General features: G+C 44.8%; 55 non-coding genes across 55 annotated transcripts; all 55 read left to right on the top strand.

The window, feature by feature from the left end:
• Nucleotides 1–68: 68 nt before the first annotated feature.
• On the top strand, nucleotides 69–140 carry trnad-guc (transfer RNA aspartic acid (anticodon GUC)). Its single transcript has one exon. It is a non-coding gene; the product is annotated as a tRNA-Asp (tRNA).
• A 117-nt stretch (nucleotides 141–257) lies between these two features.
• Nucleotides 258–328, top strand: trnag-gcc (transfer RNA glycine (anticodon GCC)). Its single transcript has one exon. It is a non-coding gene; the product is annotated as a tRNA-Gly (tRNA).
• A 551-nt stretch (nucleotides 329–879) lies between these two features.
• trnad-guc (transfer RNA aspartic acid (anticodon GUC)) lies at nucleotides 880–951 on the top strand. Its single transcript has one exon. It is a non-coding gene; the product is annotated as a tRNA-Asp (tRNA).
• A 117-nt stretch (nucleotides 952–1,068) lies between these two features.
• Nucleotides 1,069–1,139, top strand: trnag-gcc (transfer RNA glycine (anticodon GCC)). The gene has a single exon. It is a non-coding gene; the product is annotated as a tRNA-Gly (tRNA).
• Nucleotides 1,140–1,690: 551 nt separating this feature from the next.
• trnad-guc (transfer RNA aspartic acid (anticodon GUC)) lies at nucleotides 1,691–1,762 on the top strand. The gene has a single exon. It is a non-coding gene; the product is annotated as a tRNA-Asp (tRNA).
• A 117-nt stretch (nucleotides 1,763–1,879) lies between these two features.
• Nucleotides 1,880–1,950, top strand: trnag-gcc (transfer RNA glycine (anticodon GCC)). Its single transcript has one exon. It is a non-coding gene; the product is annotated as a tRNA-Gly (tRNA).
• Nucleotides 1,951–2,501: 551 nt separating this feature from the next.
• On the top strand, nucleotides 2,502–2,573 carry trnad-guc (transfer RNA aspartic acid (anticodon GUC)). Its single transcript has one exon. It is a non-coding gene; the product is annotated as a tRNA-Asp (tRNA).
• Nucleotides 2,574–2,690: 117 nt separating this feature from the next.
• Nucleotides 2,691–2,761, top strand: trnag-gcc (transfer RNA glycine (anticodon GCC)). The gene has a single exon. It is a non-coding gene; the product is annotated as a tRNA-Gly (tRNA).
• A 551-nt stretch (nucleotides 2,762–3,312) lies between these two features.
• Nucleotides 3,313–3,384, top strand: trnad-guc (transfer RNA aspartic acid (anticodon GUC)). Its single transcript has one exon. It is a non-coding gene; the product is annotated as a tRNA-Asp (tRNA).
• A 117-nt stretch (nucleotides 3,385–3,501) lies between these two features.
• On the top strand, nucleotides 3,502–3,572 carry trnag-gcc (transfer RNA glycine (anticodon GCC)). Its single transcript has one exon. It is a non-coding gene; the product is annotated as a tRNA-Gly (tRNA).
• A 551-nt stretch (nucleotides 3,573–4,123) lies between these two features.
• trnad-guc (transfer RNA aspartic acid (anticodon GUC)) lies at nucleotides 4,124–4,195 on the top strand. The gene has a single exon. It is a non-coding gene; the product is annotated as a tRNA-Asp (tRNA).
• A 117-nt stretch (nucleotides 4,196–4,312) lies between these two features.
• Nucleotides 4,313–4,383, top strand: trnag-gcc (transfer RNA glycine (anticodon GCC)). The gene has a single exon. It is a non-coding gene; the product is annotated as a tRNA-Gly (tRNA).
• Nucleotides 4,384–4,934: 551 nt separating this feature from the next.
• On the top strand, nucleotides 4,935–5,006 carry trnad-guc (transfer RNA aspartic acid (anticodon GUC)). Its single transcript has one exon. It is a non-coding gene; the product is annotated as a tRNA-Asp (tRNA).
• A 117-nt stretch (nucleotides 5,007–5,123) lies between these two features.
• trnag-gcc (transfer RNA glycine (anticodon GCC)) lies at nucleotides 5,124–5,194 on the top strand. Its single transcript has one exon. It is a non-coding gene; the product is annotated as a tRNA-Gly (tRNA).
• A 551-nt stretch (nucleotides 5,195–5,745) lies between these two features.
• Nucleotides 5,746–5,817, top strand: trnad-guc (transfer RNA aspartic acid (anticodon GUC)). The gene has a single exon. It is a non-coding gene; the product is annotated as a tRNA-Asp (tRNA).
• A 117-nt stretch (nucleotides 5,818–5,934) lies between these two features.
• Nucleotides 5,935–6,005, top strand: trnag-gcc (transfer RNA glycine (anticodon GCC)). Its single transcript has one exon. It is a non-coding gene; the product is annotated as a tRNA-Gly (tRNA).
• A 551-nt stretch (nucleotides 6,006–6,556) lies between these two features.
• Nucleotides 6,557–6,628, top strand: trnad-guc (transfer RNA aspartic acid (anticodon GUC)). Its single transcript has one exon. It is a non-coding gene; the product is annotated as a tRNA-Asp (tRNA).
• Nucleotides 6,629–6,745: 117 nt separating this feature from the next.
• Nucleotides 6,746–6,816, top strand: trnag-gcc (transfer RNA glycine (anticodon GCC)). Its single transcript has one exon. It is a non-coding gene; the product is annotated as a tRNA-Gly (tRNA).
• Nucleotides 6,817–7,367: 551 nt separating this feature from the next.
• Nucleotides 7,368–7,439, top strand: trnad-guc (transfer RNA aspartic acid (anticodon GUC)). Its single transcript has one exon. It is a non-coding gene; the product is annotated as a tRNA-Asp (tRNA).
• A 117-nt stretch (nucleotides 7,440–7,556) lies between these two features.
• trnag-gcc (transfer RNA glycine (anticodon GCC)) lies at nucleotides 7,557–7,627 on the top strand. Its single transcript has one exon. It is a non-coding gene; the product is annotated as a tRNA-Gly (tRNA).
• A 551-nt stretch (nucleotides 7,628–8,178) lies between these two features.
• Nucleotides 8,179–8,250, top strand: trnad-guc (transfer RNA aspartic acid (anticodon GUC)). The gene has a single exon. It is a non-coding gene; the product is annotated as a tRNA-Asp (tRNA).
• A 117-nt stretch (nucleotides 8,251–8,367) lies between these two features.
• trnag-gcc (transfer RNA glycine (anticodon GCC)) lies at nucleotides 8,368–8,438 on the top strand. The gene has a single exon. It is a non-coding gene; the product is annotated as a tRNA-Gly (tRNA).
• Nucleotides 8,439–8,989: 551 nt separating this feature from the next.
• trnad-guc (transfer RNA aspartic acid (anticodon GUC)) lies at nucleotides 8,990–9,061 on the top strand. Its single transcript has one exon. It is a non-coding gene; the product is annotated as a tRNA-Asp (tRNA).
• Nucleotides 9,062–9,178: 117 nt separating this feature from the next.
• trnag-gcc (transfer RNA glycine (anticodon GCC)) lies at nucleotides 9,179–9,249 on the top strand. Its single transcript has one exon. It is a non-coding gene; the product is annotated as a tRNA-Gly (tRNA).
• A 551-nt stretch (nucleotides 9,250–9,800) lies between these two features.
• Nucleotides 9,801–9,872, top strand: trnad-guc (transfer RNA aspartic acid (anticodon GUC)). Its single transcript has one exon. It is a non-coding gene; the product is annotated as a tRNA-Asp (tRNA).
• A 117-nt stretch (nucleotides 9,873–9,989) lies between these two features.
• On the top strand, nucleotides 9,990–10,060 carry trnag-gcc (transfer RNA glycine (anticodon GCC)). Its single transcript has one exon. It is a non-coding gene; the product is annotated as a tRNA-Gly (tRNA).
• Nucleotides 10,061–10,611: 551 nt separating this feature from the next.
• On the top strand, nucleotides 10,612–10,683 carry trnad-guc (transfer RNA aspartic acid (anticodon GUC)). Its single transcript has one exon. It is a non-coding gene; the product is annotated as a tRNA-Asp (tRNA).
• Nucleotides 10,684–10,800: 117 nt separating this feature from the next.
• On the top strand, nucleotides 10,801–10,871 carry trnag-gcc (transfer RNA glycine (anticodon GCC)). The gene has a single exon. It is a non-coding gene; the product is annotated as a tRNA-Gly (tRNA).
• A 551-nt stretch (nucleotides 10,872–11,422) lies between these two features.
• Nucleotides 11,423–11,494, top strand: trnad-guc (transfer RNA aspartic acid (anticodon GUC)). The gene has a single exon. It is a non-coding gene; the product is annotated as a tRNA-Asp (tRNA).
• Nucleotides 11,495–11,611: 117 nt separating this feature from the next.
• trnag-gcc (transfer RNA glycine (anticodon GCC)) lies at nucleotides 11,612–11,682 on the top strand. Its single transcript has one exon. It is a non-coding gene; the product is annotated as a tRNA-Gly (tRNA).
• Nucleotides 11,683–12,233: 551 nt separating this feature from the next.
• trnad-guc (transfer RNA aspartic acid (anticodon GUC)) lies at nucleotides 12,234–12,305 on the top strand. The gene has a single exon. It is a non-coding gene; the product is annotated as a tRNA-Asp (tRNA).
• A 117-nt stretch (nucleotides 12,306–12,422) lies between these two features.
• trnag-gcc (transfer RNA glycine (anticodon GCC)) lies at nucleotides 12,423–12,493 on the top strand. Its single transcript has one exon. It is a non-coding gene; the product is annotated as a tRNA-Gly (tRNA).
• Nucleotides 12,494–13,044: 551 nt separating this feature from the next.
• On the top strand, nucleotides 13,045–13,116 carry trnad-guc (transfer RNA aspartic acid (anticodon GUC)). The gene has a single exon. It is a non-coding gene; the product is annotated as a tRNA-Asp (tRNA).
• Nucleotides 13,117–13,233: 117 nt separating this feature from the next.
• Nucleotides 13,234–13,304, top strand: trnag-gcc (transfer RNA glycine (anticodon GCC)). Its single transcript has one exon. It is a non-coding gene; the product is annotated as a tRNA-Gly (tRNA).
• Nucleotides 13,305–13,855: 551 nt separating this feature from the next.
• Nucleotides 13,856–13,927, top strand: trnad-guc (transfer RNA aspartic acid (anticodon GUC)). The gene has a single exon. It is a non-coding gene; the product is annotated as a tRNA-Asp (tRNA).
• Nucleotides 13,928–14,044: 117 nt separating this feature from the next.
• trnag-gcc (transfer RNA glycine (anticodon GCC)) lies at nucleotides 14,045–14,115 on the top strand. Its single transcript has one exon. It is a non-coding gene; the product is annotated as a tRNA-Gly (tRNA).
• A 551-nt stretch (nucleotides 14,116–14,666) lies between these two features.
• Nucleotides 14,667–14,738, top strand: trnad-guc (transfer RNA aspartic acid (anticodon GUC)). Its single transcript has one exon. It is a non-coding gene; the product is annotated as a tRNA-Asp (tRNA).
• A 117-nt stretch (nucleotides 14,739–14,855) lies between these two features.
• On the top strand, nucleotides 14,856–14,926 carry trnag-gcc (transfer RNA glycine (anticodon GCC)). Its single transcript has one exon. It is a non-coding gene; the product is annotated as a tRNA-Gly (tRNA).
• A 551-nt stretch (nucleotides 14,927–15,477) lies between these two features.
• On the top strand, nucleotides 15,478–15,549 carry trnad-guc (transfer RNA aspartic acid (anticodon GUC)). Its single transcript has one exon. It is a non-coding gene; the product is annotated as a tRNA-Asp (tRNA).
• Nucleotides 15,550–15,666: 117 nt separating this feature from the next.
• On the top strand, nucleotides 15,667–15,737 carry trnag-gcc (transfer RNA glycine (anticodon GCC)). Its single transcript has one exon. It is a non-coding gene; the product is annotated as a tRNA-Gly (tRNA).
• A 551-nt stretch (nucleotides 15,738–16,288) lies between these two features.
• Nucleotides 16,289–16,360, top strand: trnad-guc (transfer RNA aspartic acid (anticodon GUC)). Its single transcript has one exon. It is a non-coding gene; the product is annotated as a tRNA-Asp (tRNA).
• Nucleotides 16,361–16,477: 117 nt separating this feature from the next.
• Nucleotides 16,478–16,548, top strand: trnag-gcc (transfer RNA glycine (anticodon GCC)). Its single transcript has one exon. It is a non-coding gene; the product is annotated as a tRNA-Gly (tRNA).
• Nucleotides 16,549–17,099: 551 nt separating this feature from the next.
• trnad-guc (transfer RNA aspartic acid (anticodon GUC)) lies at nucleotides 17,100–17,171 on the top strand. Its single transcript has one exon. It is a non-coding gene; the product is annotated as a tRNA-Asp (tRNA).
• A 117-nt stretch (nucleotides 17,172–17,288) lies between these two features.
• Nucleotides 17,289–17,359, top strand: trnag-gcc (transfer RNA glycine (anticodon GCC)). Its single transcript has one exon. It is a non-coding gene; the product is annotated as a tRNA-Gly (tRNA).
• A 551-nt stretch (nucleotides 17,360–17,910) lies between these two features.
• trnad-guc (transfer RNA aspartic acid (anticodon GUC)) lies at nucleotides 17,911–17,982 on the top strand. The gene has a single exon. It is a non-coding gene; the product is annotated as a tRNA-Asp (tRNA).
• A 117-nt stretch (nucleotides 17,983–18,099) lies between these two features.
• trnag-gcc (transfer RNA glycine (anticodon GCC)) lies at nucleotides 18,100–18,170 on the top strand. Its single transcript has one exon. It is a non-coding gene; the product is annotated as a tRNA-Gly (tRNA).
• A 551-nt stretch (nucleotides 18,171–18,721) lies between these two features.
• Nucleotides 18,722–18,793, top strand: trnad-guc (transfer RNA aspartic acid (anticodon GUC)). The gene has a single exon. It is a non-coding gene; the product is annotated as a tRNA-Asp (tRNA).
• Nucleotides 18,794–18,910: 117 nt separating this feature from the next.
• trnag-gcc (transfer RNA glycine (anticodon GCC)) lies at nucleotides 18,911–18,981 on the top strand. Its single transcript has one exon. It is a non-coding gene; the product is annotated as a tRNA-Gly (tRNA).
• Nucleotides 18,982–19,532: 551 nt separating this feature from the next.
• On the top strand, nucleotides 19,533–19,604 carry trnad-guc (transfer RNA aspartic acid (anticodon GUC)). The gene has a single exon. It is a non-coding gene; the product is annotated as a tRNA-Asp (tRNA).
• Nucleotides 19,605–19,721: 117 nt separating this feature from the next.
• On the top strand, nucleotides 19,722–19,792 carry trnag-gcc (transfer RNA glycine (anticodon GCC)). Its single transcript has one exon. It is a non-coding gene; the product is annotated as a tRNA-Gly (tRNA).
• A 551-nt stretch (nucleotides 19,793–20,343) lies between these two features.
• trnad-guc (transfer RNA aspartic acid (anticodon GUC)) lies at nucleotides 20,344–20,415 on the top strand. The gene has a single exon. It is a non-coding gene; the product is annotated as a tRNA-Asp (tRNA).
• A 117-nt stretch (nucleotides 20,416–20,532) lies between these two features.
• On the top strand, nucleotides 20,533–20,603 carry trnag-gcc (transfer RNA glycine (anticodon GCC)). The gene has a single exon. It is a non-coding gene; the product is annotated as a tRNA-Gly (tRNA).
• Nucleotides 20,604–21,154: 551 nt separating this feature from the next.
• trnad-guc (transfer RNA aspartic acid (anticodon GUC)) lies at nucleotides 21,155–21,226 on the top strand. The gene has a single exon. It is a non-coding gene; the product is annotated as a tRNA-Asp (tRNA).
• A 117-nt stretch (nucleotides 21,227–21,343) lies between these two features.
• Nucleotides 21,344–21,414, top strand: trnag-gcc (transfer RNA glycine (anticodon GCC)). The gene has a single exon. It is a non-coding gene; the product is annotated as a tRNA-Gly (tRNA).
• Nucleotides 21,415–21,965: 551 nt separating this feature from the next.
• On the top strand, nucleotides 21,966–22,037 carry trnad-guc (transfer RNA aspartic acid (anticodon GUC)). Its single transcript has one exon. It is a non-coding gene; the product is annotated as a tRNA-Asp (tRNA).
• The last annotated feature ends 13 nt before the right edge of the window (nucleotides 22,038–22,050 follow it).

Here is a 22,050-nt window from a genome sequence, read left to right as displayed (position 1 = left end):
CGCCCAACACTCCACATTTAGGGTTAGTACCAATGCTCCACTTATTTTCAAATGGCCAACCCATGTGCTCCTCGTTAGTATAGTGGTGAGTATCCCCGCCTGTCACGCGGGAGACCGGGGTTCAATTCCCCGACGGGGAGGAAGGACTGTTTTGTTAGGGTGTACAATGTCACTGAGCCCACAAAGCAGAAAATATGCTTGGAATTTAAGCTTTATGATACGATTTCCAGCCTTTGGGGTTATCACTGCTTTGCAAGGCATTGGTTGTTCAGTGGTAGAATTCTCGCCTGCCACGCGGGAGGCCCGGGTTCGATTCCCGGCCAATGCAGCAAGTTTTGAACATGTAATTTCGACAAGTATCCAAATCCCTGGGAAAGAAATCTCTGTTAGATTGCCAGGCTAACAGAAAACTCTGTTCTTGGTAGAATTCTCATCTGACTCTTGAAAAATCAGAGTTTGCTTTCATTTACACTTTGGACATTTACGCATTCTCAGTAGACTTTGGTGAATCCATTGTAGATTTCCAGTGTGAGGTGATTTACTTTGTGCAAGGTTTAAGTTGTTAAATGGGAAACGAATATCCAACTAGTCAGTGACAACTGTCTTGAGTTTGGCATTTGTGACAACAATGTCCTGGGATTTCCCACAAGCGCCTCACCTTCTAACCGCTATTGCCTGGCTTGTGAGCGGTATAGAGCAGAATCGATTACATGTACGTGTTCGTGCGAGTCTCAGCTTTCCAGAGACGGGTCATACTAGTTTCTAGCTCTAACCATTCAGTCTCTACAGATGTTTTTGATAGAAGGGTTAACGCCCAACACTCCACATTTAGGGTTAGTACCAATGCTCCACTTATTTTCAAATGGCCAACCCATGTGCTCCTCGTTAGTATAGTGGTGAGTATCCCCGCCTGTCACGCGGGAGACCGGGGTTCAATTCCCCGACGGGGAGGAAGGACTGTTTTGTTAGGGTGTACAATGTCACTAAGCCCACAAAGCAGAAAATATGCTTGGAATTTAAGCTTTATGATACGATTTCCAGCCTTTGGGGTTATCACTGCTTTGCAAGGCATTGGATGTTCAGTGGTAGAATTCTCGCCTGCCACGGGGGAGGCCCGGGTTCGATTCCCGGCCAATGCAGCAAGTTTTGAACATGTAATTTCGACAAGTATCAAAATCCCTGGGAAAGAAATCTCTGTTAGATTGCCAGGCTAACAGAAAACTCTGTTCTTGGTAGAATTCTCATCTGACTCTTGAAAAATCAGAGTTTGCTTTCATTTACACTTTGGACATTTACGCATTCTCAGTAGACTTTGGTGAATCCATTGTAGATTTCCAGTGTGAGGTGATTTACTTTGTGCAAGGTTTAAGTTGTTAAATGGGAAACGAATATCCAACTAGTCAGTGACAACTGTCTTGAGTTTGGCATTTGTGACAACAATGTCCTGGGATTTCCCACAAGCGCCTCACCTTCTAACCGCTATTGCCTGGCTTGTGAGCGGTATAGAGCAGAATCGATTACATGTACGTGTTCGTGCGAGTCTCAGCTTTCCAGAGACGGGTCATACTAGTTTCTAGCTCTAACCATTCAGTCTCTACAGATGTTTTTGATAGAAGGGTTAACGCCCAACACTCCACATTTAGGGTTAGTACCAATGCTCCACTTATTTTCAAATGGCCAACCCATGTGCTCCTCGTTAGTATAGTGGTGAGTATCCCCGCCTGTCACGCGGGAGACCGGGGTTCAATTCCCCGACGGGGAGGAAGGACTGTTTTGTTAGGGTGTACAATGTCACTGAGCCCACAAAGCAGAAAATATGCTTGGAATTTAAGCTTTATGATACGATTTCCAGCCTTTGGGGTTATCACTGCTTTGCAAGGCATTGGTTGTTCAGTGGTAGAATTCTCGCCTGCCACGCGGGAGGCCCGGGTTCGATTCCCGGCCAATGCAGCAAGTTTTGAACATGTAATTTCGACAAGTATCCAAATCCCTGGGAAAGAAATCTCTGTTAGATTGCCAGGCTAACAGAAAACTCTGTTCTTGGTAGAATTCTCATCTGACTCTTGAAAAATCAGAGTTTGCTTTCATTTACACTTTGGACATTTACGCATTCTCAGTAGACTTTGGTGAATCCATTGTAGATTTCCAGTGTGAGGTGATTTACTTTGTGCAAGGTTTAAGTTGTTAAATGGGAAACGAATATCCAACTAGTCAGTGACAACTGTCTTGAGTTTGGCATTTGTGACAACAATGTCCTGGGATTTCCCACAAGCGCCTCACCTTCTAACCGCTATTGCCTGGCTTGTGAGCGGTATAGAGCAGAATCGATTACATGTACGTGTTCGTGCGAGTCTCAGCTTTCCAGAGACGGGTCATACTAGTTTCTAGCTCTAACCATTCAGTCTCTACAGATGTTTTTGATAGAAGGGTTAACGCCCAACACTCCACATTTAGGGTTAGTACCAATGCTCCACTTATTTTCAAATGGCCAACCCATGTGCTCCTCGTTAGTATAGTGGTGAGTATCCCCGCCTGTCACGCGGGAGACCGGGGTTCAATTCCCCGACGGGGAGGAAGGACTGTTTTGTTAGGGTGTACAATGTCACTGAGCCCACAAAGCAGAAAATATGCTTGGAATTTAAGCTTTATGATACGATTTCCAGCCTTTGGGGTTATCACTGCTTTGCAAGGCATTGGTTGTTCAGTGGTAGAATTCTCGCCTGCCACGCGGGAGGCCCGGGTTCGATTCCCGGCCAATGCAGCAAGTTTTGAACATGTAATTTCGACAAGTATCCAAATCCCTGGGAAAGAAATCTCTGTTAGATTGCCAGGCTAACAGAAAACTCTGTTCTTGGTAGAATTCTCATCTGACTCTTGAAAAATCAGAGTTTGCTTTCATTTACACTTTGGACATTTACGCATTCTCAGTAGACTTTGGTGAATCCATTGTAGATTTCCAGTGTGAGGTGATTTACTTTGTGCAAGGTTTAAGTTGTTAAATGGGAAACGAATATCCAACTAGTCAGTGACAACTGTCTTGAGTTTGGCATTTGTGACAACAATGTCCTGGGATTTCCCACAAGCGCCTCACCTTCTAACCGCTATTGCCTGGCTTGTGAGCGGTATAGAGCAGAATCGATTACATGTACGTGTTCGTGCGAGTCTCAGCTTTCCAGAGACGGGTCATACTAGTTTCTAGCTCTAACCATTCAGTCTCTACAGATGTTTTTGATAGAAGGGTTAACGCCCAACACTCCACATTTAGGGTTAGTACCAATGCTCCACTTATTTTCAAATGGCCAACCCATGTGCTCCTCGTTAGTATAGTGGTGAGTATCCCCGCCTGTCACGCGGGAGACCGGGGTTCAATTCCCCGACGGGGAGGAAGGACTGTTTTGTTAGGGTGTACAATGTCACTGAGCCCACAAAGCAGAAAATATGCTTGGAATTTAAGCTTTATGATACGATTTCCAGCCTTTGGGGTTATCACTGCTTTGCAAGGCATTGGATGTTCAGTGGTAGAATTCTCGCCTGCCACGGGGGAGGCCCGGGTTCGATTCCCGGCCAATGCAGCAAGTTTTGAACATGTAATTTCGACAAGTATCAAAATCCCTGGGAAAGAAATCTCTGTTAGATTGCCAGGCTAACAGAAAACTCTGTTCTTGGTAGAATTCTCATCTGACTCTTGAAAAATCAGAGTTTGCTTTCATTTACACTTTGGACATTTACGCATTCTCAGTAGACTTTGGTGAATCCATTGTAGATTTCCAGTGTGAGGTGATTTACTTTGTGCAAGGTTTAAGTTGTTAAATGGGAAACGAATATCCAACTAGTCAGTGACAACTGTCTTGAGTTTGGCATTTGTGACAACAATGTCCTGGGATTTCCCACAAGCGCCTCACCTTCTAACCGCTATTGCCTGGCTTGTGAGCGGTATAGAGCAGAATCGATTACATGTACGTGTTCGTGCGAGTCTCAGCTTTCCAGAGACGGGTCATACTAGTTTCTAGCTCTAACCATTCAGTCTCTACAGATGTTTTTGATAGAAGGGTTAACGCCCAACACTCCACATTTAGGGTTAGTACCAATGCTCCACTTATTTTCAAATGGCCAACCCATGTGCTCCTCGTTAGTATAGTGGTGAGTATCCCCGCCTGTCACGCGGGAGACCGGGGTTCAATTCCCCGACGGGGAGGAAGGACTGTTTTGTTAGGGTGTACAATGTCACTGAGCCCACAAAGCAGAAAATATGCTTGGAATTTAAGCTTTATGATACGATTTCCAGCCTTTGGGGTTATCACTGCTTTGCAAGGCATTGGATGTTCAGTGGTAGAATTCTCGCCTGCCACGGGGGAGGCCCGGGTTCGATTCCCGGCCAATGCAGCAAGTTTTGAACATGTAATTTCGACAAGTATCAAAATCCCTGGGAAAGAAATCTCTGTTAGATTGCCAGGCTAACAGAAAACTCTGTTCTTGGTAGAATTCTCATCTGACTCTTGAAAAATCAGAGTTTGCTTTCATTTACACTTTGGACATTTACGCATTCTCAGTAGACTTTGGTGAATCCATTGTAGATTTCCAGTGTGAGGTGATTTACTTTGTGCAAGGTTTAAGTTGTTAAATGGGAAACGAATATCCAACTAGTCAGTGACAACTGTCTTGAGTTTGGCATTTGTGACAACAATGTCCTGGGATTTCCCACAAGCGCCTCACCTTCTAACCGCTATTGCCTGGCTTGTGAGCGGTATAGAGCAGAATCGATTACATGTACGTGTTCGTGCGAGTCTCAGCTTTCCAGAGACGGGTCATACTAGTTTCTAGCTCTAACCATTCAGTCTCTACAGATGTTTTTGATAGAAGGGTTAACGCCCAACACTCCACATTTAGGGTTAGTACCAATGCTCCACTTATTTTCAAATGGCCAACCCATGTGCTCCTCGTTAGTATAGTGGTGAGTATCCCCGCCTGTCACGCGGGAGACCGGGGTTCAATTCCCCGACGGGGAGGAAGGACTGTTTTGTTAGGGTGTACAATGTCACTAAGCCCACAAAGCAGAAAATATGCTTGGAATTTAAGCTTTATGATACGATTTCCAGCCTTTGGGGTTATCACTGCTTTGCAAGGCATTGGTTGTTCAGTGGTAGAATTCTCGCCTGCCACGCGGGAGGCCCGGGTTCGATTCCCGGCCAATGCAGCAAGTTTTGAACATGTAATTTCGACAAGTATCCAAATCCCTGGGAAAGAAATCTCTGTTAGATTGCCAGGCTAACAGAAAACTCTGTTCTTGGTAGAATTCTCATCTGACTCTTGAAAAATCAGAGTTTGCTTTCATTTACACTTTGGACATTTACGCATTCTCAGTAGACTTTGGTGAATCCATTGTAGATTTCCAGTGTGAGGTGATTTACTTTGTGCAAGGTTTAAGTTGTTAAATGGGAAACGAATATCCAACTAGTCAGTGACAACTGTCTTGAGTTTGGCATTTGTGACAACAATGTCCTGGGATTTCCCACAAGCGCCTCACCTTCTAACCGCTATTGCCTGGCTTGTGAGCGGTATAGAGCAGAATCGATTACATGTACGTGTTCGTGCGAGTCTCAGCTTTCCAGAGACGGGTCATACTAGTTTCTAGCTCTAACCATTCAGTCTCTACAGATGTTTTTGATAGAAGGGTTAACGCCCAACACTCCACATTTAGGGTTAGTACCAATGCTCCACTTATTTTCAAATGGCCAACCCATGTGCTCCTCGTTAGTATAGTGGTGAGTATCCCCGCCTGTCACGCGGGAGACCGGGGTTCAATTCCCCGACGGGGAGGAAGGACTGTTTTGTTAGGGTGTACAATGTCACTGAGCCCACAAAGCAGAAAATATGCTTGGAATTTAAGCTTTATGATACGATTTCCAGCCTTTGGGGTTATCACTGCTTTGCAAGGCATTGGTTGTTCAGTGGTAGAATTCTCGCCTGCCACGCGGGAGGCCCGGGTTCGATTCCCGGCCAATGCAGCAAGTTTTGAACATGTAATTTCGACAAGTATCCAAATCCCTGGGAAAGAAATCTCTGTTAGATTGCCAGGCTAACAGAAAACTCTGTTCTTGGTAGAATTCTCATCTGACTCTTGAAAAATCAGAGTTTGCTTTCATTTACACTTTGGACATTTACGCATTCTCAGTAGACTTTGGTGAATCCATTGTAGATTTCCAGTGTGAGGTGATTTACTTTGTGCAAGGTTTAAGTTGTTAAATGGGAAACGAATATCCAACTAGTCAGTGACAACTGTCTTGAGTTTGGCATTTGTGACAACAATGTCCTGGGATTTCCCACAAGCGCCTCACCTTCTAACCGCTATTGCCTGGCTTGTGAGCGGTATAGAGCAGAATCGATTACATGTACGTGTTCGTGCGAGTCTCAGCTTTCCAGAGACGGGTCATACTAGTTTCTAGCTCTAACCATTCAGTCTCTACAGATGTTTTTGATAGAAGGGTTAACGCCCAACACTCCACATTTAGGGTTAGTACCAATGCTCCACTTATTTTCAAATGGCCAACCCATGTGCTCCTCGTTAGTATAGTGGTGAGTATCCCCGCCTGTCACGCGGGAGACCGGGGTTCAATTCCCCGACGGGGAGGAAGGACTGTTTTGTTAGGGTGTACAATGTCACTGAGCCCACAAAGCAGAAAATATGCTTGGAATTTAAGCTTTATGATACGATTTCCAGCCTTTGGGGTTATCACTGCTTTGCAAGGCATTGGTTGTTCAGTGGTAGAATTCTCGCCTGCCACGCGGGAGGCCCGGGTTCGATTCCCGGCCAATGCAGCAAGTTTTGAACATGTAATTTCGACAAGTATCCAAATCCCTGGGAAAGAAATCTCTGTTAGATTGCCAGGCTAACAGAAAACTCTGTTCTTGGTAGAATTCTCATCTGACTCTTGAAAAATCAGAGTTTGCTTTCATTTACACTTTGGACATTTACGCATTCTCAGTAGACTTTGGTGAATCCATTGTAGATTTCCAGTGTGAGGTGATTTACTTTGTGCAAGGTTTAAGTTGTTAAATGGGAAACGAATATCCAACTAGTCAGTGACAACTGTCTTGAGTTTGGCATTTGTGACAACAATGTCCTGGGATTTCCCACAAGCGCCTCACCTTCTAACCGCTATTGCCTGGCTTGTGAGCGGTATAGAGCAGAATCGATTACATGTACGTGTTCGTGCGAGTCTCAGCTTTCCAGAGACGGGTCATACTAGTTTCTAGCTCTAACCATTCAGTCTCTACAGATGTTTTTGATAGAAGGGTTAACGCCCAACACTCCACATTTAGGGTTAGTACCAATGCTCCACTTATTTTCAAATGGCCAACCCATGTGCTCCTCGTTAGTATAGTGGTGAGTATCCCCGCCTGTCACGCGGGAGACCGGGGTTCAATTCCCCGACGGGGAGGAAGGACTGTTTTGTTAGGGTGTACAATGTCACTGAGCCCACAAAGCAGAAAATATGCTTGGAATTTAAGCTTTATGATACGATTTCCAGCCTTTGGGGTTATCACTGCTTTGCAAGGCATTGGTTGTTCAGTGGTAGAATTCTCGCCTGCCACGCGGGAGGCCCGGGTTCGATTCCCGGCCAATGCAGCAAGTTTTGAACATGTAATTTCGACAAGTATCCAAATCCCTGGGAAAGAAATCTCTGTTAGATTGCCAGGCTAACAGAAAACTCTGTTCTTGGTAGAATTCTCATCTGACTCTTGAAAAATCAGAGTTTGCTTTCATTTACACTTTGGACATTTACGCATTCTCAGTAGACTTTGGTGAATCCATTGTAGATTTCCAGTGTGAGGTGATTTACTTTGTGCAAGGTTTAAGTTGTTAAATGGGAAACGAATATCCAACTAGTCAGTGACAACTGTCTTGAGTTTGGCATTTGTGACAACAATGTCCTGGGATTTCCCACAAGCGCCTCACCTTCTAACCGCTATTGCCTGGCTTGTGAGCGGTATAGAGCAGAATCGATTACATGTACGTGTTCGTGCGAGTCTCAGCTTTCCAGAGACGGGTCATACTAGTTTCTAGCTCTAACCATTCAGTCTCTACAGATGTTTTTGATAGAAGGGTTAACGCCCAACACTCCACATTTAGGGTTAGTACCAATGCTCCACTTATTTTCAAATGGCCAACCCATGTGCTCCTCGTTAGTATAGTGGTGAGTATCCCCGCCTGTCACGCGGGAGACCGGGGTTCAATTCCCCGACGGGGAGGAAGGACTGTTTTGTTAGGGTGTACAATGTCACTGAGCCCACAAAGCAGAAAATATGCTTGGAATTTAAGCTTTATGATACGATTTCCAGCCTTTGGGGTTATCACTGCTTTGCAAGGCATTGGTTGTTCAGTGGTAGAATTCTCGCCTGCCACGCGGGAGGCCCGGGTTCGATTCCCGGCCAATGCAGCAAGTTTTGAACATGTAATTTCGACAAGTATCCAAATCCCTGGGAAAGAAATCTCTGTTAGATTGCCAGGCTAACAGAAAACTCTGTTCTTGGTAGAATTCTCATCTGACTCTTGAAAAATCAGAGTTTGCTTTCATTTACACTTTGGACATTTACGCATTCTCAGTAGACTTTGGTGAATCCATTGTAGATTTCCAGTGTGAGGTGATTTACTTTGTGCAAGGTTTAAGTTGTTAAATGGGAAACGAATATCCAACTAGTCAGTGACAACTGTCTTGAGTTTGGCATTTGTGACAACAATGTCCTGGGATTTCCCACAAGCGCCTCACCTTCTAACCGCTATTGCCTGGCTTGTGAGCGGTATAGAGCAGAATCGATTACATGTACGTGTTCGTGCGAGTCTCAGCTTTCCAGAGACGGGTCATACTAGTTTCTAGCTCTAACCATTCAGTCTCTACAGATGTTTTTGATAGAAGGGTTAACGCCCAACACTCCACATTTAGGGTTAGTACCAATGCTCCACTTATTTTCAAATGGCCAACCCATGTGCTCCTCGTTAGTATAGTGGTGAGTATCCCCGCCTGTCACGCGGGAGACCGGGGTTCAATTCCCCGACGGGGAGGAAGGACTGTTTTGTTAGGGTGTACAATGTCACTGAGCCCACAAAGCAGAAAATATGCTTGGAATTTAAGCTTTATGATACGATTTCCAGCCTTTGGGGTTATCACTGCTTTGCAAGGCATTGGTTGTTCAGTGGTAGAATTCTCGCCTGCCACGCGGGAGGCCCGGGTTCGATTCCCGGCCAATGCAGCAAGTTTTGAACATGTAATTTCGACAAGTATCCAAATCCCTGGGAAAGAAATCTCTGTTAGATTGCCAGGCTAACAGAAAACTCTGTTCTTGGTAGAATTCTCATCTGACTCTTGAAAAATCAGAGTTTGCTTTCATTTACACTTTGGACATTTACGCATTCTCAGTAGACTTTGGTGAATCCATTGTAGATTTCCAGTGTGAGGTGATTTACTTTGTGCAAGGTTTAAGTTGTTAAATGGGAAACGAATATCCAACTAGTCAGTGACAACTGTCTTGAGTTTGGCATTTGTGACAACAATGTCCTGGGATTTCCCACAAGCGCCTCACCTTCTAACCGCTATTGCCTGGCTTGTGAGCGGTATAGAGCAGAATCGATTACATGTACGTGTTCGTGCGAGTCTCAGCTTTCCAGAGACGGGTCATACTAGTTTCTAGCTCTAACCATTCAGTCTCTACAGATGTTTTTGATAGAAGGGTTAACGCCCAACACTCCACATTTAGGGTTAGTACCAATGCTCCACTTATTTTCAAATGGCCAACCCATGTGCTCCTCGTTAGTATAGTGGTGAGTATCCCCGCCTGTCACGCGGGAGACCGGGGTTCAATTCCCCGACGGGGAGGAAGGACTGTTTTGTTAGGGTGTACAATGTCACTGAGCCCACAAAGCAGAAAATATGCTTGGAATTTAAGCTTTATGATACGATTTCCAGCCTTTGGGGTTATCACTGCTTTGCAAGGCATTGGTTGTTCAGTGGTAGAATTCTCGCCTGCCACGCGGGAGGCCCGGGTTCGATTCCCGGCCAATGCAGCAAGTTTTGAACATGTAATTTCGACAAGTATCCAAATCCCTGGGAAAGAAATCTCTGTTAGATTGCCAGGCTAACAGAAAACTCTGTTCTTGGTAGAATTCTCATCTGACTCTTGAAAAATCAGAGTTTGCTTTCATTTACACTTTGGACATTTACGCATTCTCAGTAGACTTTGGTGAATCCATTGTAGATTTCCAGTGTGAGGTGATTTACTTTGTGCAAGGTTTAAGTTGTTAAATGGGAAACGAATATCCAACTAGTCAGTGACAACTGTCTTGAGTTTGGCATTTGTGACAACAATGTCCTGGGATTTCCCACAAGCGCCTCACCTTCTAACCGCTATTGCCTGGCTTGTGAGCGGTATAGAGCAGAATCGATTACATGTACGTGTTCGTGCGAGTCTCAGCTTTCCAGAGACGGGTCATACTAGTTTCTAGCTCTAACCATTCAGTCTCTACAGATGTTTTTGATAGAAGGGTTAACGCCCAACACTCCACATTTAGGGTTAGTACCAATGCTCCACTTATTTTCAAATGGCCAACCCATGTGCTCCTCGTTAGTATAGTGGTGAGTATCCCCGCCTGTCACGCGGGAGACCGGGGTTCAATTCCCCGACGGGGAGGAAGGACTGTTTTGTTAGGGTGTACAATGTCACTGAGCCCACAAAGCAGAAAATATGCTTGGAATTTAAGCTTTATGATACGATTTCCAGCCTTTGGGGTTATCACTGCTTTGCAAGGCATTGGTTGTTCAGTGGTAGAATTCTCGCCTGCCACGCGGGAGGCCCGGGTTCGATTCCCGGCCAATGCAGCAAGTTTTGAACATGTAATTTCGACAAGTATCCAAATCCCTGGGAAAGAAATCTCTGTTAGATTGCCAGGCTAACAGAAAACTCTGTTCTTGGTAGAATTCTCATCTGACTCTTGAAAAATCAGAGTTTGCTTTCATTTACACTTTGGACATTTACGCATTCTCAGTAGACTTTGGTGAATCCATTGTAGATTTCCAGTGTGAGGTGATTTACTTTGTGCAAGGTTTAAGTTGTTAAATGGGAAACGAATATCCAACTAGTCAGTGACAACTGTCTTGAGTTTGGCATTTGTGACAACAATGTCCTGGGATTTCCCACAAGCGCCTCACCTTCTAACCGCTATTGCCTGGCTTGTGAGCGGTATAGAGCAGAATCGATTACATGTACGTGTTCGTGCGAGTCTCAGCTTTCCAGAGACGGGTCATACTAGTTTCTAGCTCTAACCATTCAGTCTCTACAGATGTTTTTGATAGAAGGGTTAACGCCCAACACTCCACATTTAGGGTTAGTACCAATGCTCCACTTATTTTCAAATGGCCAACCCATGTGCTCCTCGTTAGTATAGTGGTGAGTATCCCCGCCTGTCACGCGGGAGACCGGGGTTCAATTCCCCGACGGGGAGGAAGGACTGTTTTGTTAGGGTGTACAATGTCACTGAGCCCACAAAGCAGAAAATATGCTTGGAATTTAAGCTTTATGATACGATTTCCAGCCTTTGGGGTTATCACTGCTTTGCAAGGCATTGGTTGTTCAGTGGTAGAATTCTCGCCTGCCACGCGGGAGGCCCGGGTTCGATTCCCGGCCAATGCAGCAAGTTTTGAACATGTAATTTCGACAAGTATCCAAATCCCTGGGAAAGAAATCTCTGTTAGATTGCCAGGCTAACAGAAAACTCTGTTCTTGGTAGAATTCTCATCTGACTCTTGAAAAATCAGAGTTTGCTTTCATTTACACTTTGGACATTTACGCATTCTCAGTAGACTTTGGTGAATCCATTGTAGATTTCCAGTGTGAGGTGATTTACTTTGTGCAAGGTTTAAGTTGTTAAATGGGAAACGAATATCCAACTAGTCAGTGACAACTGTCTTGAGTTTGGCATTTGTGACAACAATGTCCTGGGATTTCCCACAAGCGCCTCACCTTCTAACCGCTATTGCCTGGCTTGTGAGCGGTATAGAGCAGAATCGATTACATGTACGTGTTCGTGCGAGTCTCAGCTTTCCAGAGACGGGTCATACTAGTTTCTAGCTCTAACCATTCAGTCTCTACAGATGTTTTTGATAGAAGGGTTAACGCCCAACACTCCACATTTAGGGTTAGTACCAATGCTCCACTTATTTTCAAATGGCCAACCCATGTGCTCCTCGTTAGTATAGTGGTGAGTATCCCCGCCTGTCACGCGGGAGACCGGGGTTCAATTCCCCGACGGGGAGGAAGGACTGTTTTGTTAGGGTGTACAATGTCACTGAGCCCACAAAGCAGAAAATATGCTTGGAATTTAAGCTTTATGATACGATTTCCAGCCTTTGGGGTTATCACTGCTTTGCAAGGCATTGGTTGTTCAGTGGTAGAATTCTCGCCTGCCACGCGGGAGGCCCGGGTTCGATTCCCGGCCAATGCAGCAAGTTTTGAACATGTAATTTCGACAAGTATCCAAATCCCTGGGAAAGAAATCTCTGTTAGATTGCCAGGCTAACAGAAAACTCTGTTCTTGGTAGAATTCTCATCTGACTCTTGAAAAATCAGAGTTTGCTTTCATTTACACTTTGGACATTTACGCATTCTCAGTAGACTTTGGTGAATCCATTGTAGATTTCCAGTGTGAGGTGATTTACTTTGTGCAAGGTTTAAGTTGTTAAATGGGAAACGAATATCCAACTAGTCAGTGACAACTGTCTTGAGTTTGGCATTTGTGACAACAATGTCCTGGGATTTCCCACAAGCGCCTCACCTTCTAACCGCTATTGCCTGGCTTGTGAGCGGTATAGAGCAGAATCGATTACATGTACGTGTTCGTGCGAGTCTCAGCTTTCCAGAGACGGGTCATACTAGTTTCTAGCTCTAACCATTCAGTCTCTACAGATGTTTTTGATAGAAGGGTTAACGCCCAACACTCCACATTTAGGGTTAGTACCAATGCTCCACTTATTTTCAAATGGCCAACCCATGTGCTCCTCGTTAGTATAGTGGTGAGTATCCCCGCCTGTCACGCGGGAGACCGGGGTTCAATTCCCCGACGGGGAGGAAGGACTGTTTTGTTAGGGTGTACAATGTCACTGAGCCCACAAAGCAGAAAATATGCTTGGAATTTAAGCTTTATGATACGATTTCCAGCCTTTGGGGTTATCACTGCTTTGCAAGGCATTGGTTGTTCAGTGGTAGAATTCTCGCCTGCCACGCGGGAGGCCCGGGTTCGATTCCCGGCCAATGCAGCAAGTTTTGAACATGTAATTTCGACAAGTATCCAAATCCCTGGGAAAGAAATCTCTGTTAGATTGCCAGGCTAACAGAAAACTCTGTTCTTGGTAGAATTCTCATCTGACTCTTGAAAAATCAGAGTTTGCTTTCATTTACACTTTGGACATTTACGCATTCTCAGTAGACTTTGGTGAATCCATTGTAGATTTCCAGTGTGAGGTGATTTACTTTGTGCAAGGTTTAAGTTGTTAAATGGGAAACGAATATCCAACTAGTCAGTGACAACTGTCTTGAGTTTGGCATTTGTGACAACAATGTCCTGGGATTTCCCACAAGCGCCTCACCTTCTAACCGCTATTGCCTGGCTTGTGAGCGGTATAGAGCAGAATCGATTACATGTACGTGTTCGTGCGAGTCTCAGCTTTCCAGAGACGGGTCATACTAGTTTCTAGCTCTAACCATTCAGTCTCTACAGATGTTTTTGATAGAAGGGTTAACGCCCAACACTCCACATTTAGGGTTAGTACCAATGCTCCACTTATTTTCAAATGGCCAACCCATGTGCTCCTCGTTAGTATAGTGGTGAGTATCCCCGCCTGTCACGCAGGAGACCGGGGTTCAATTCCCCGACGGGGAGGAAGGACTGTTTTGTTAGGGTGTACAATGTCACTGAGCCCACAAAGCAGAAAATATCCTTTGAATTTAAGCTTTATGATACGATTTCCAGCCTTTGGGGTTATCACTGGTTTGCAAGGCATTGGTTGTTCAGTGGTAGAATTCTCGCCTGCCACGCGGGAGGCCCGGGTTCGATTCCCGGCCAATGCAGCAAGTTTTGAACATGTAATTTCGACAAGTATCCAAATCCCTGGGAAAGAAATCTCTGTTAGATTGCCAGGCTAACAGAAAACTCTGTTCTTGGTAGAATTCTCATCTGACTCTTGAAAAATCTGAGTTTGCTTTCATTTACACTTTGGACATTTACGCATTCTCAGTAGACTTTGGTGAATCCATTGTAGATTTCCAGTGTGAGGTGATTTACTTTGTGCAAGGTTTAAGTTGTTAAATGGGAAACGAATATCCAACTAGTCAGTGACAACTGTCTTGAGTTTGGCATTTGTGACAACAATGTCCTGGGATTTCCCACAAGCGCCTCACCTTCTAACCGCTATTGCCTGGCTTGTGAGCGGTATAGAGCAGAATCGATTACATGTACGTGTTCGTGCGAGTCTCAGCTTTCCAGAGACGGGTCATACTAGTTTCTAGCTCTAACCATTCAGTCTCTACAGATGTTTTTGATAGAAGGGTTAACGCCCAACACTCCACATTTAGGGTTAGTACCAATGCTCCACTTATTTTCAAATGGCCAACCCATGTGCTCCTCGTTAGTATAGTGGTGAGTATCCCCGCCTGTCACGCGGGAGACCGGGGTTCAATTCCCCGACGGGGAGGAAGGACTGTTTTGTTAGGGTGTACAATGTCACTGAGCCCACAAAGCAGAAAATATCCTTTGAATTTAAGCTTTATGATACGATTTCCAGCCTTTGGGGTTATCACTGGTTTGCAAGGCATTGGTTGTTCAGTGGTAGAATTCCCGCCTGCCACGCGGGAGGCCCAGGTTTGATTCCCGGCCAATGCAGCAAGTTTTGAACATGTAATTTCGACAAGTATCCAAATCCTTGGGAAAGAAATCTCTGTTAGATTGCCAGGCTAACAGAAAACTCTGTTCTTGGTAGAATTCTCATCTGACTCTTGAAAAATCTGAGTTTGCTTTCATTTACACTTTGGACATTTACGCATTCTCAGTAGACTTTGGTGAATCCATTGTAGATTTCCAGTGTGAGGTGATTTACTTTGTGCAAGGTTTAAGTTGTTAAATGGGAAACGAATATCCAACTAGTCAGTGACAACTGTCTTGAGTTTGGCATTTGTGACAACAATGTCCTGGGATTTCCCACAAGCGCCTCACCTTCTAACCGCTATTGCCTGGCTTGTGAGCGGTATAGAGCAGAATCGATTACATGTACGTGTTCGTGCGAGTCTCAGCTTTCCAGAGACGGGTCATACTAGTTTCTAGCTCTAACCATTCAGTCTCTACAGATGTTTTTGATAGAAGGGTTAACGCCCAACACTCCACATTTAGGGTTAGTACCAATGCTCCACTTATTTTCAAATGGCCAACCCATGTGCTCCTCGTTAGTATAGTGGTGAGTATCCCCGCCTGTCACGCAGGAGACCGGGGTTCAATTCCCCGACGGGGAGGAAGGACTGTTTTGTTAGGGTGTACAATGTCACTGAGCCCACAAAGCAGAAAATATCCTTTGAATTTAAGCTTTATGATACGATTTCCAGCCTTTGGGGTTATCACTGGTTTGCAAGGCATTGGTTGTTCAGTGGTAGAATTCTCGCCTGCCACGCGGGAGGCCCAGGTTCGATTCCCGGCCAATGCAGCAAGTTTTGAACATGTAATTTCGACAAGTATCCAAATCCCTGGGAAAGAAATCTCTGTTAGATTGCCAGGCTAACAGAAAACTCTGTTCTTGGTAGAATTCTCATCTGACTCTTGAAAAATCTGAGTTTGCTTTCATTTACACTTTGGACATTTACGCATTCTCAGTAGACTTTGGTGAATCCATTGTAGATTTCCAGTGTGAGGTGATTTACTTTGTGCAAGGTTTAAGTTGTTAAATGGGAAACGAATATCCAACTAGTCAGTGACAACTGTCTTGAGTTTGGCATTTGTGACAACAATGTCCTGGGATTTCCCACAAGCGCCTCACCTTCTAACCGCTATTGCCTGGCTTGTGAGCGGTATAGAGCAGAATCGATTACATGTACGTGTTCGTGCGAGTCTCAGCTTTCCAGAGACGGGTCATACTAGTTTCTAGCTCTAACCATTCAGTCTCTACAGATGTTTTTGATAGAAGGGTTAACGCCCAACACTCCACATTTAGGGTTAGTACCAATGCTCCACTTATTTTCAAATGGCCAACCCATGTGCTCCTCGTTAGTATAGTGGTGAGTATCCCCGCCTGTCACGCAGGAGACCGGGGTTCAATTCCCCGACGGGGAGGAAGGACTGTTTTGTTAGGGTGTACAATGTCACTGAGCCCACAAAGCAGAAAATATCCTTTGAATTTAAGCTTTATGATACGATTTCCAGCCTTTGGGGTTATCACTGGTTTGCAAGGCATTGGTTGTTCAGTGGTAGAATTCTCGCCTGCCACGCGGGAGGCCCGGGTTCGATTCCCGGCCAATGCAGCAAGTTTTGAACATGTAATTTCGACAAGTATCCAAATCCCTGGGAAAGAAATCTCTGTTAGATTGCCAGGCTAACAGAAAACTCTGTTCTTGGTAGAATTCTCATCTGACTCTTGAAAAATCTGAGTTTGCTTTCATTTACACTTTGGACATTTACGCATTCTCAGTAGACTTTGGTGAATCCATTGTAGATTTCCAGTGTGAGGTGATTTACTTTGTGCAAGGTTTAAGTTGTTAAATGGGAAACGAATATCCAACTAGTCAGTGACAACTGTCTTGAGTTTGGCATTTGTGACAACAATGTCCTGGGATTTCCCACAAGCGCCTCACCTTCTAACCGCTATTGCCTGGCTTGTGAGCGGTATAGAGCAGAATCGATTACATGTACGTGTTCGTGCGAGTCTCAGCTTTCCAGAGACGGGTCATACTAGTTTCTAGCTCTAACCATTCAGTCTCTACAGATGTTTTTGATAGAAGGGTTAACGCCCAACACTCCACATTTAGGGTTAGTACCAATGCTCCACTTATTTTCAAATGGCCAACCCATGTGCTCCTCGTTAGTATAGTGGTGAGTATCCCCGCCTGTCACGCAGGAGACCGGGGTTCAATTCCCCGACGGGGAGGAAGGACTGTTTTGTTAGGGTGTACAATGTCACTGAGCCCACAAAGCAGAAAATATCCTTTGAATTTAAGCTTTATGATACGATTTCCAGCCTTTGGGGTTATCACTGGTTTGCAAGGCATTGGTTGTTCAGTGGTAGAATTCTCGCCTGCCACGCGGGAGGCCCGGGTTCGATTCCCGGCCAATGCAGCAAGTTTTGAACATGTAATTTCGACAAGTATCCAAATCCCTGGGAAAGAAATCTCTGTTAGATTGCCAGGCTAACAGAAAACTCTGTTCTTGGTAGAATTCTCATCTGACTCTTGAAAAATCTGAGTTTGCTTTCATTTACACTTTGGACATTTACGCATTCTCAGTAGACTTTGGTGAATCCATTGTAGATTTCCAGTGTGAGGTGATTTACTTTGTGCAAGGTTTAAGTTGTTAAATGGGAAACGAATATCCAACTAGTCAGTGACAACTGTCTTGAGTTTGGCATTTGTGACAACAATGTCCTGGGATTTCCCACAAGCGCCTCACCTTCTAACCGCTATTGCCTGGCTTGTGAGCGGTATAGAGCAGAATCGATTACATGTACGTGTTCGTGCGAGTCTCAGCTTTCCAGAGACGGGTCATACTAGTTTCTAGCTCTAACCATTCAGTCTCTACAGATGTTTTTGATAGAAGGGTTAACGCCCAACACTCCACATTTAGGGTTAGTACCAATGCTCCACTTATTTTCAAATGGCCAACCCATGTGCTCCTCGTTAGTATAGTGGTGAGTATCCCCGCCTGTCACGCGGGAGACCGGGGTTCAATTCCCCGACGGGGAGGAAGGACTGTTTTGTTAGGGTGTACAATGTCACTGAGCCCACAAAGCAGAAAATATCCTTTGAATTTAAGCTTTATGATACGATTTCCAGCCTTTGGGGTTATCACTGGTTTGCAAGGCATTGGTTGTTCAGTGGTAGAATTCTCGCCTGCCACGCGGGAGGCCCGGGTTCGATTCCCGGCCAATGCAGCAAGTTTTGAACATGTAATTTCGACAAGTATCCAAATCCCTGGGAAAGAAATCTCTGTTAGATTGCCAGGCTAACAGAAAACTCTGTTCTTGGTAGAATTCTCATCTGACTCTTGAAAAATCTGAGTTTGCTTTCATTTACACTTTGGACATTTACGCATTCTCAGTAGACTTTGGTGAATCCATTGTAGATTTCCAGTGTGAGGTGATTTACTTTGTGCAAGGTTTAAGTTGTTAAATGGGAAACGAATATCCAACTAGTCAGTGACAACTGTCTTGAGTTTGGCATTTGTGACAACAATGTCCTGGGATTTCCCACAAGCGCCTCACCTTCTAACCGCTATTGCCTGGCTTGTGAGCGGTATAGAGCAGAATCGATTACATGTACGTGTTCGTGCGAGTCTCAGCTTTCCAGAGACGGGTCATACTAGTTTCTAGCTCTAACCATTCAGTCTCTACAGATGTTTTTGATAGAAGGGTTAACGCCCAACACTCCACATTTAGGGTTAGTACCAATGCTCCACTTATTTTCAAATGGCCAACCCATGTGCTCCTCGTTAGTATAGTGGTGAGTATCCCCGCCTGTCACGCGGGAGACCGGGGTTCAATTCCCCGACGGGGAGGAAGGACTGTTTTGTTAGGGTGTACAATGTCACTGAGCCCACAAAGCAGAAAATATCCTTTGAATTTAAGCTTTATGATACGATTTCCAGCCTTTGGGGTTATCACTGGTTTGCAAGGCATTGGTTGTTCAGTGGTAGAATTCTCGCCTGCCACGCGGGAGGCCCGGGTTCGATTCCCGGCCAATGCAGCAAGTTTTGAACATGTAATTTCGACAAGTATCCAAATCCCTGGGAAAGAAATCTCTGTTAGATTGCCAGGCTAACAGAAAACTCTGTTCTTGGTAGAATTCTCATCTGACTCTTGAAAAATCTGAGTTTGCTTTCATTTACACTTTGGACATTTACGCATTCTCAGTAGACTTTGGTGAATCCATTGTAGATTTCCAGTGTGAGGTGATTTACTTTGTGCAAGGTTTAAGTTGTTAAATGGGAAACGAATATCCAACTAGTCAGTGACAACTGTCTTGAGTTTGGCATTTGTGACAACAATGTCCTGGGATTTCCCACAAGCGCCTCACCTTCTAACCGCTATTGCCTGGCTTGTGAGCGGTATAGAGCAGAATCGATTACATGTACGTGTTCGTGCGAGTCTCAGCTTTCCAGAGACGGGTCATACTAGTTTCTAGCTCTAACCATTCAGTCTCTACAGATGTTTTTGATAGAAGGGTTAACGCCCAACACTCCACATTTAGGGTTAGTACCAATGCTCCACTTATTTTCAAATGGCCAACCCATGTGCTCCTCGTTAGTATAGTGGTGAGTATCCCCGCCTGTCACGCAGGAGACCGGGGTTCAATTCCCCGACGGGGAGGAAGGACTGTTTTGTTAGGGTGTACAATGTCACTGAGCCCACAAAGCAGAAAATATCCTTTGAATTTAAGCTTTATGATACGATTTCCAGCCTTTGGGGTTATCACTGGTTTGCAAGGCATTGGTTGTTCAGTGGTAGAATTCTCGCCTGCCACGCGGGAGGCCCGGGTTCGATTCCCGGCCAATGCAGCAAGTTTTGAACATGTAATTTCGACAAGTATCCAAATCCCTGGGAAAGAAATCTCTGTTAGATTGCCAGGCTAACAGAAAACTCTGTTCTTGGTAGAATTCTCATCTGACTCTTGAAAAATCAGAGTTTGCTTTCATTTACACTTTGGACATTTACGCATTCTCAGTAGACTTTGGTGAATCCATTGTAGATTTCCAGTGTGAGGTGATTTACTTTGTGCAAGGTTTAAGTTGTTAAATGGGAAACGAATATCCAACTAGTCAGTGACAACTGTCTTGAGTTTGGCATTTGTGACAACAATGTCCTGGGATTTCCCACAAGCGCCTCACCTTCTAACCGCTATTGCCTGGCTTGTGAGCGGTATAGAGCAGAATCGATTACATGTACGTGTTCGTGCGAGTCTCAGCTTTCCAGAGACGGGTCATACTAGTTTCTAGCTCTAACCATTCAGTCTCTACAGATGTTTTTGATAGAAGGGTTAACGCCCAACACTCCACATTTAGGGTTAGTACCAATGCTCCACTTATTTTCAAATGGCCAACCCATGTGCTCCTCGTTAGTATAGTGGTGAGTATCCCCGCCTGTCACGCGGGAGACCGGGGTTCAATTCCCCGACGGGGAGGAAGGACTGTTTTGTTAGGGTGTACAATGTCACTGAGCCCACAAAGCAGAAAATATCCTTGGAATTTAAGCTTTATGATACGATTTCCAGCCTTTGGGGTTATCACTGGTTTGCAAGGCATTGGTTGTTCAGTGGTAGAATTCTCGCCTGCCACGCGGGAGGCCCGGGTTCGATTCCCGGCCAATGCAGCAAGTTTTGAACATGTAATTTCGACAAGTATCCAAATCCCTGGGAAAGAAATCTCTGTTAGATTGCCAGGCTAACAGAAAACTCTGTTCTTGGTAGAATTCTCATCTGACTCTTGAAAAATCAGAGTTTGCTTTCATTTACACTTTGGACATTTACGCATTCTCAGTAGACTTTGGTGAATCCATTGTAGATTTCCAGTGTGAGGTGATTTACTTTGTGCAAGGTTTAAGTTGTTAAATGGGAAACGAATATCCAACTAGTCAGTGACAACTGTCTTGAGTTTGGCATTTGTGACAACAATGTCCTGGGATTTCCCACAAGCGCCTCACCTTCTAACCGCTATTGCCTGGCTTGTGAGCGGTATAGAGCAGAATCGATTACATGTACGTGTTCGTGCGAGTCTCAGCTTTCCAGAGACGGGTCATACTAGTTTCTAGCTCTAACCATTCAGTCTCTACAGATGTTTTTGATAGAAGGGTTAACGCCCAACACTCCACATTTAGGGTTAGTACCAATGCTCCACTTATTTTCAAATGGCCAACCCATGTGCTCCTCGTTAGTATAGTGGTGAGTATCCCCGCCTGTCACGCGGGAGACCGGGGTTCAATTCCCCGACGGGGAGGAAGGACTGTTTTGTTAGGGTGTACAATGTCACTGAGCCCACAAAGCAGAAAATATGCTTGGAATTTAAGCTTTATGATACGATTTCCAGCCTTTGGGGTTATCACTGCTTTGCAAGGCATTGGTTGTTCAGTGGTAGAATTCTCGCCTGCCACGCGGGAGGCCCGGGTTCGATTCCCGGCCAATGCAGCAAGTTTTGAACATGTAATTTCGACAAGTATCCAAATCCCTGGGAAAGAAATCTCTGTTAGATTGCCAGGCTAACAGAAAACTCTGTTCTTGGTAGAATTCTCATCTGACTCTTGAAAAATCAGAGTTTGCTTTCATTTACACTTTGGACATTTACGCATTCTCAGTAGACTTTGGTGAATCCATTGTAGATTTCCAGTGTGAGGTGATTTACTTTGTGCAAGGTTTAAGTTGTTAAATGGGAAACGAATATCCAACTAGTCAGTGACAACTGTCTTGAGTTTGGCATTTGTGACAACAATGTCCTGGGATTTCCCACAAGCGCCTCACCTTCTAACCGCTATTGCCTGGCTTGTGAGCGGTATAGAGCAGAATCGATTACATGTACGTGTTCGTGCGAGTCTCAGCTTTCCAGAGACGGGTCATACTAGTTTCTAGCTCTAACCATTCAGTCTCTACAGATGTTTTTGATAGAAGGGTTAACGCCCAACACTCCACATTTAGGGTTAGTACCAATGCTCCACTTATTTTCAAATGGCCAACCCATGTGCTCCTCGTTAGTATAGTGGTGAGTATCCCCGCCTGTCACGCGGGAGACCGGGGTTCAATTCCCCGACGGGGAGGAAGGACTGTTTT

Source organism: Salvelinus fontinalis, unplaced genomic scaffold, assembly GCF_029448725.1.
Source record: "Salvelinus fontinalis isolate EN_2023a unplaced genomic scaffold, ASM2944872v1 scaffold_1756, whole genome shotgun sequence".
Classification (NCBI taxonomy): domain Eukaryota; kingdom Metazoa; phylum Chordata; class Actinopteri; order Salmoniformes; family Salmonidae; genus Salvelinus; species Salvelinus fontinalis.
This window is presented reverse-complemented; position numbering and strand designations above follow the sequence as displayed.